This window comes from Gigantopelta aegis, chromosome 4 (genome assembly GCF_016097555.1).
Source record: "Gigantopelta aegis isolate Gae_Host chromosome 4, Gae_host_genome, whole genome shotgun sequence".
Classification (NCBI taxonomy): Eukaryota; Metazoa; Mollusca; class Gastropoda; order Neomphalida; family Peltospiridae; genus Gigantopelta; species Gigantopelta aegis.
The window spans coordinates 79,383,174-79,390,320 of record NC_054702.1 but is presented as its reverse complement, the minus strand read 5'-3'; positions in this window follow the sequence as shown (position 1 = coordinate 79,390,320).

The following is a 7,147-nucleotide window of genomic DNA, read 5'->3' as shown; positions in this document are numbered from 1 at the left end:
TGAAGTTTAGTAGCCCAGTGGTAAAGCGGTCGCCCGATGCACTGATAAACAGGCTAGGAGACACGAGAGCTAAATGAGATGTTACAAACTACTTCAGTTAAATCCTAATCCAACAAGGGGGCTAATGCGCGGTCGGTCTAGGACCCACCGGACTATGTCTCGTTCCAGTCAGTGAACCACGTGCTATCCTGCCGGGTTCTGTACTTGCGTGACCGGACTGCCACATAAACGAACACTGCTGGACGCATACCTGGTTTGAGAAGGGTGTCTGCACAAACCATTCGGAACCGACTTCGAGAAGCTGGTTTACGGGCTAGGAGACCGTATCTTGGCCCCGTCCTGCGACGTCAACATCGACATTTACGTGTTCGCTGGTGCACGAATGTACAGGGGTGGAACTTGAGAAACTGGCGGCGAGTATGGTTCAGCGACGAGTCACGTTTCTTTCTACAGCGACGTGATGGACGACAACGTGTTTACAGACGCCGCAATGAACGTTTTTCCAACAACTGCGTCGCCCAAGTTGACATATTTGGTGGAGGGAGTGTCATAATGTGGGAGCCAGCTCATAAACCGGCAAAAGTGAACTTGTGTTCGTACAAGGCAACCTGACAGCTGTACGCTATCGGGATGAAATTCTTCGCCGTCACATGCTTCTCATTTTGGATCAACAGAGAGACCATTTTCAGCAGGACAATGCCAGGCCGCATACGGCACATGTAACAATGGATTTCCTACATAATGAGAACATTAAATATTAATTAAATAACGAAATTATGCCACATTGTATTAAAAAGATAATTCCATGAATATTTTGCCTATGCGTTTCTTTTTTGACAGTATATTTTTCTACATAAAATATTAGTGGCTGTATATTAAACGTGTTTCTGGTCGTTCTAATATTTGTACTAGGTTAAATTTTATTTTATTTTGTAAAAAAAAAAAATTTCGTACGTACCAAATTATTTGAAGACAAAGTCTAGTTTGGGCTTCTTACAAATATTAAGTCGACAAGAAACACATTGAATATACAGACACGGATATTCTAAACAAGAAAATATATTTAATATATAAGTTTAATCGTAGAAATATTTTATTAGTGGGAAACATCTTACAATGCAGCAAACTCAGGAATGTCCCTTTAACATGAAATCCCTGCCTCAGTGCATGAATGTCGTGTCTTCTCAACTTGCACATCGAGAAAACGAGCTTTAAAGAAATAAAATTAAAACATAAAGCAGCATCTATCATGCCTTATTCTCAATAAATGATAGCACATTCCAAAAGAAAAGGAGATTTTTACTGACTTTGACCCCATGCCAACACGTTTTTAAATGAACATGAATTTTTTTTGGGTAAAAATGTCATCTTGCCACTGACCCAACCAGGCAAATAGTGAGTAGTCAGGTGTGCGTTTATTTACTTGTGGTCTTTAATAGCACACCGGTGTCGAGTATTGAATAACAAAAAAACACCAGTCACAGTGAAAGGCGTTCACAGAAAATAGATGTTCGGGTAATTATGTCATTTAAAAATGGGGGGGGGGGGGGTGTTCTTAAAAAATAGATATGTGAAAGCTGGATGATAATTCCAGATATCACAAATATGTAAAACCTCCAAATACAGTAGGCTATAAATAAAATATAGTCAGGAATATTGGTGTCTGCTAATGGTTTTGATGGTCCATTATGAAAATCAGCATGGCCGATGGATTTGAAATTCCCACACCTGGTGATTTGAAGACACTCCCCCCCCCCCACACACACACCACAACACTGATGTTCACAACATTAAATCATTTCATACAGGTACAGTCATTTTGATTTTTGCTTCTTCAGACAGTGTATTTTTTTATACTGATATTTCTTTGATGTGCCTGTTAAATGGGCATTCCTGAGTTTGCTGCATTGTTAAATGTTTCCGACTAATAAAATATTTCTACGAATGAACTTGCATATTAAATATATTTTCTTGTTTAGAATATCAGTGTCTGTATATTCAATGTGTTTCTGGTCGTCTTAAAGGGACATTCCTGAGTGTGCTGCAATGTTTTACATGCTATTGACTAACAGAGACTTTGTAACGATTGTAATTACATATCAAATATATTTTCTGCATAAAATATTAGTGATTGTGTATTAAATGTGTTTCTCATCGTTCTAATATTTGTAGTAGGTTAAATTTCATAACAGTAATTTGATGTAAACAGTGTATTACAGTAATATAAGATAGTGAATTTTGTCATTTTAAAACGCATTTTAAAACGCATATGTATTAATTTATTTAATGTATACCAAAATCCGTCAAAAAAAACATTTTTGTTAAATGTTCATTATTTACCCCAAATAACATTAAAGCGACATTCCTGAGTTTGCTGCACTTTTTAAGATGTTATCGATTAACAGAGAGTTTTTAACGATTGTAATTACATATGAAATATATTTTTCTGCATAAAATATTAGTGACTGTATATTAAACGTGTTTCTGATCGTTCTAATATTTGTACTAGGTTAAATTTCATCTTATTTCCTAAAATATAGTTTTTTCATACGTACGAAATTATTTGAAGTCAAAATCCAGTTTGGGCTTCTTACAAATATTAAGACGACCAGAAACATACTGAATATACAGACACTGACATTTTAAACAAGAAAATATATTTAATATGCAAGTTTAATCGGAGAACTATTTTATTAGTCGGAAACATCTTACAATGCAGCAAACTCACGAATGTCCCCTTAAGGTTCAGTTTATTTTGTGATTATTATTATATGTATATATCTGTCTAACTTATGAAATGTAATTAATACTTTTTAAACATATGTTTAAATACTGTATTATATAATTTAAAGAAAAATACCTGTATGGTGTAAATGTTTTTTCTTCTATATCAGTCCCATCTTTCATGTTCTTCATTATTCCATACAGCTTGTTTATCTCCATTGCCTTTTTCTTGTACCAATAGGAAGTGGCCGTCCTACTGTGGTTCACAGACAGCAAGAAAGGTTCATCAGGAAGTAGCATTTCACAAGGACGATGATCTCTGTACATCTTGTATGCTGGTGCTGGACATCTTTCTGGATCGTCAGGTATGCTGTAAGCTCGCTGTTTAATATCTCGGCTGGTTTTTGGATTGTCCCCAGGACGGGTCTTTGTTTGTCGCTCTCGGATTAAAATTAAATATTCTGTTCCATCTGCATCAGTCCTCAGTTGTATGTCCCCCCCCCCCCCCCAATAAATTCTTTGTTTCTTTTACCAGTTCTCATGCCATACTGTAGAGTGCATATCATCCACATGGTATGTAGAAGACTTGTAGGAGTTTCCAAACTCATAGTTTTTGCTTCATATATTCGATTAAGATCGGCATCTGTTATTTCATTTGCCGCACGAGGTTGATTTCCTTTTCCTTTTGATTTCAGATATTTCTGTTTTACTTTTAAAGTTTCTCTTGATTTGAAAAACCGTATGTCAATAAGGATACTCACACCATATTTCTTTTCTTTTAGATACCTCTCGATTAATGATTTGTAACTTTTGATGGAGCATGGTTCGTATTGGTCGCCATCCTTTTTCTTCACAGACATGAAGAATTTGGCCAAATATGCATCGAGAGCATCATATTTGATTTCTTCTGGCTTTCTATGTTCGCCTTCGGATGCAGAAATTCATTAAACACTTTCAAGTCTCTTTCTGTTTTCATTTTTGTATTTTCATTTTTCTGTTCTTGTAAAAAATTGTTAACATCCATATCACTTACTTTATCAAATCGGTCATTTTGTGTTGCTATTCAATCAAAATTAATATCTGATAACCAAGAATCAAAATTATCATCTGAAATGTCATTCATTTTGACAACAAAGTTATGTAGCAGACGGCTCAAGGGAGATAATAAAAGCATCTAGATTTATTCCAGCAACACACAGTTCCGGCACTTGTTTAAAAAAACAAAAAACATTTCTATATTTCTGTGCGAGTCAGCTAACGTCAACTGACCATTGGCAGTGCGCGTAGCATATAGTTGGGTTTCCCTTGTATATTTTTAGCCAGCTGTGCGAGTGCCAACATTGACTGACCAATGGCAGTGCGCGTAGCATATACATTGCTGAGAGGGAACGTTTGCATTGGGGAACCTTTTAAAATTGTAAAGGGATATTTTTTTAATGAAGCTATGTCTGCTCGTAATTATTATGGCAAAGATACAAATTATTGACGCCGTATCATATTTTGCATTGACGCAAGAGAGTGGAAATAATTGGGGATTCCCTGATGGGATCAGATGATTGGTCTCGCCAATCAGTGGATTGTTTGGGATGCCCCAACCAATCGGATGGAAGTTTGGTTTGAAACCTCTGCGGGTTTCAAGCAGAGCCACTTTAATTTGAATTTTCATTGAGCGCAGACGTTAGTTATTAAAAGCGAATTTTACTTTTCTCCCACTGTCCCACCCTTTATACCTATGTTTAAGAAATGCATGTATGTAGTTGTAGTTTTGTAGTAATAATAGTATAGTTTGTATATGAATACATGGTTATTAATTTGTGTTTTAAATTCATTGTGTGCATTCAATGAATGCAGGGAATGCATTTGCGTATTCCACTTTCAAAATAAAACCATGATTTTTTCCCAAACCTGTGAGTTGTTTTGTTTACTTATATATGTATGTACTGATGTTAATGTGATATTGTAATGAATGTAACGGAAATTTAATTTTCACGTACATTAAAAATTATGACGGCAGTATGGGAACTGCATCCACAAATTATGGGAGTCGGACACTGGAGTGATAAGAATGGATGAAAACATTGAAGGGCACTATTGTTAGAATAGTGGCATTTTATTCTAAAGACTGAAATTGGCCACAGATCACAGTTATCCGGGAATATGTTCGCGCAAGTAGTCTGTTGTTTGACTGATTATTTCATGACAGACAGCTTTGACGTGGCAACTATTTGGCTGAAGTTGACAGGGGAGAGCATGTTGTTTGCAAACATGTGCAACTTGTTGACATGTCAGACGTTTCTGTGGCAATTCCGGCCAATGCAAGTGTGTGTGTGTGCAGGGGCGGCGCAGTGTAAAAATAGTGGAACGGCTCGGGGTTGCCAGACTCTCCTTTCAAATTCACCTGTGAAGAACATTTTCACAGATACAACAAATATGAACAAAAAAGTGATATGGCCATGCCGTATCTCTTTGAAAAGTGGTCTACGCCGCCCTTGGTGTGTTTAAACCAATATTCTGGGAGAAAGAACAGTACAATAAGGGTTGTCCTTTTCAAAATATGTTGCCTCGGGCAGGCAAAGGTACATACAACAAACAATGGGCCTACTGATATTAATAAAAGTGTTACAGCCGATACCGCCGTGTTATAGAAACAGCGTAAATAGTTGTGGTCTGTGGCCAACTGACTGTAAAAATGCCTCTATAGTATATAGAGATTATTATACGAGCTTGTGTGTCATACTGATTTTACGAAACGAGTGTCAGGATTATTGTATTACCCGAGCAAGAGCGAGGCTAATGCATGAATCCTTATAAGAGTTTCGTAAAATCCGTACGATTCACACGCGAGTGTAATAATTTCTTTATTATCCACATTATTCCAAATATTATTTTCATGAATAACAAGCTAGAACCATGTCAAAACGTTTCCAACGTAACTAAAAAGAGACCACAAAATGACGTCATTTTCTGAAAGTGTTTACGCTGGAGAAATTACAAATTACTTCATTCGTTGTGCACGTGAAATCATCATGACACACGTGGGTCATACTGGTATATATTTCCCTGAATATCTTGAACTATGTGGATAATAAAATATAGTGTCATATTATAGTAGTGTTGGTTGCGGGATTCTTAAACCCAATGTCCAATGACTTTGTATTATTAAAATGTATGTTTTATACCAAATAAACATGCATCATTTGCAATATTATTTGCGATGATACCATATTTGTTGTGCATGTATTAACATTTATTGACGGCTGTATTTCTAAACGTAAAGTTCTTGTTCCAGCTATCAGTGGGGCAGTAATTTAATTTAATTATTTCCAAGTACTTTAACCATTTATTTTTATAATATACTTTATTCCTACAAATATAGTACAAACTTTGTTTCTTCGTCTGGCATGAACATTAATATTGTTATTAATATTAATTGTTGTTGTTCTAGATGTTGTATTTTTTTTATTTATTTTTTTATGTTTGCAGACACCAGCTTGTTTGGTAATATGCAATGAATTGAATTGAATTATACAGATATTGACAAAAATAGGATTTTTAGTAATGTAAGAAAACCATGGTCCAGACTTGGCAACAGTTAATTTTTATGATGTTGAGAGTGCCCCATCGAAGCATGACGTCCGCAGTTGGGGCACTTTTTACACAAATCAACCTTCCGGGCTCTGCCTGGGGGATGCAAGAGCAGTGTTTTGCATCCCAGAATATTTACGAATAGACAATCGGTTATGTGTCCTGTTATGTACTTATACATGTACGGGTTAGGATTACAGGTATGCAATTACAAATAATCTCGTGTACACTAAAACAATCAATATGCATAACAAAATATATACTTCTGGTTACAAACATTTGGGGCGGGATGTAGCCCAGTGGTAAAGCGGTCGGTCTAGGATCGATCCCCGTTGGTGGGTCCATTGGGCTATTTCTCTTTCTAGCCGGTGCACTACGACTGGTATATCAAAACCCGTGGTATGTGCTATCCTGTCTTGGGGTGGGGGTGGAGCGGGACGTAGCCCAGTGGTAAAGCGGTCGGTCTATGATCGATCCCCGTTGGTGGTTTCATTAGGCTATTTCTCTTTGTAGCCGGTGCACCACGACTGGTATATCAAAAGTCGTGGTATGTGCTATCCTGTCTGGGATGGTGCATATAAAAGATCCCTTGCTACTAATGAAAAATGTAGCGAGTTTCTTCTCTAAGACTATGTTACAATTATCATGTTTGACATCCAATAGCCAATGATTAATACATCAATGTGCTCTAGTGGTGTCGTTAAATAAAACAAACTTTAACAAACATTTGTTAAAATGATAATATCTACACACAGACATCATTGATAGTACTATTATAGGTAGTAGTATACCAACTAGCATCTCACCAGGTCAAAGTTCGAAGTGAACCATGTCTGTC